Here is a 1212-nt window from a genome sequence, read left to right on the forward strand (position 1 = left end):
CCGCAAGGGTCCCTCCTTGGCTCAATACTTTTTCTGATCTACATTAACGATTTTATTACTGCTACCTCCTATTTTTCTATACGCCTCTTTGCTGATGACACTTCACTTACTGCATGTGGGAAAGATCTTGATAGTTTGATCCATCATATCAATAGTGAACTTCCCAAGATATATGACTGGCTTTCTGCAAATAAGCTAACATTAAATTTCAGTAAAACTAAATATATAATATAATTCCAGCCCAGGAAGAAATTAAACTTTAACCTCCATCCACCTATAGTTTTAGCTGGCCAACCTCTTGGTCTAATTATTGGGTTGGATAATGCAATTCGAGAGTTTTGATTGGCTAAGCCATCATGGGTTATTTAACAATTATTCCATGAGCGCGCGTTGGATATGAGATGATAGATAGCCAACGAGGTGCGTAGCGCCTCCTTGGCTATCTATTAGACTGATTTAGCAACAGAACGGGAACGTCAGTGGCGACGGCGCGCGCAGAAAAAAACACCAATGAGAATTCAGAATAGAATAGACTCCACTCTTTTCTTCTCTATTCTAAATTCTCATTGGTAGTTTTGCTGCGCGCGACGTCGCCACTGACGTTCCCGTTCTGTTGCTAAATCAGCCTATTATCTCATATCCAACGCGCGCTCATGGAATAATTGTTAAATAGTCATCTGTCATTTTCTCTTAGTTTCCACGTAATTAAGAATTGTTGTCCAACTATCAGGGCAAGCTATTAGTTTAACTATCTTTTGCCTTGTCTTATTCTCTCCATCCATTTATTTGTAATTCCCCAATTTTATGAGACTTATGAGAATAAACGTAAACGTAACCTTGTGACGGAGGAACCTTCAATTCCTTACGTCGCAAACACCCACGGTACTCTATCCAAGATCTGTTCTAATACCATACGGCTTGTTATGCCACCAATCCGATGAGCATTCCAACATTGTAGTCGAATGGGTCGTGAGTGTTGTCGTCAATTGTTCGCAAGTGTTCTAGTCCAGCTGTTAAGCCCCGAAAAGATGGCAAAATCGTTCACTTTTTGATAAAAGCATGGAACTAAACCACAGATTCCAAGTCCGCAAGAATGGGGCTGGAGAAGAGAAGGAAGTGAATGGAAGCCGGTGTGGACAGTTCTGCCACAAGCGCAAGAATCCTGTTATGAGCTGATTTACTGCGGATGCAAGAAAGGATGCACTGGTCAAT

Source organism: Montipora foliosa, chromosome 3, assembly GCF_036669935.1.
Source record: "Montipora foliosa isolate CH-2021 chromosome 3, ASM3666993v2, whole genome shotgun sequence".
NCBI classification, from domain to species: domain Eukaryota; kingdom Metazoa; phylum Cnidaria; class Anthozoa; order Scleractinia; family Acroporidae; genus Montipora; species Montipora foliosa.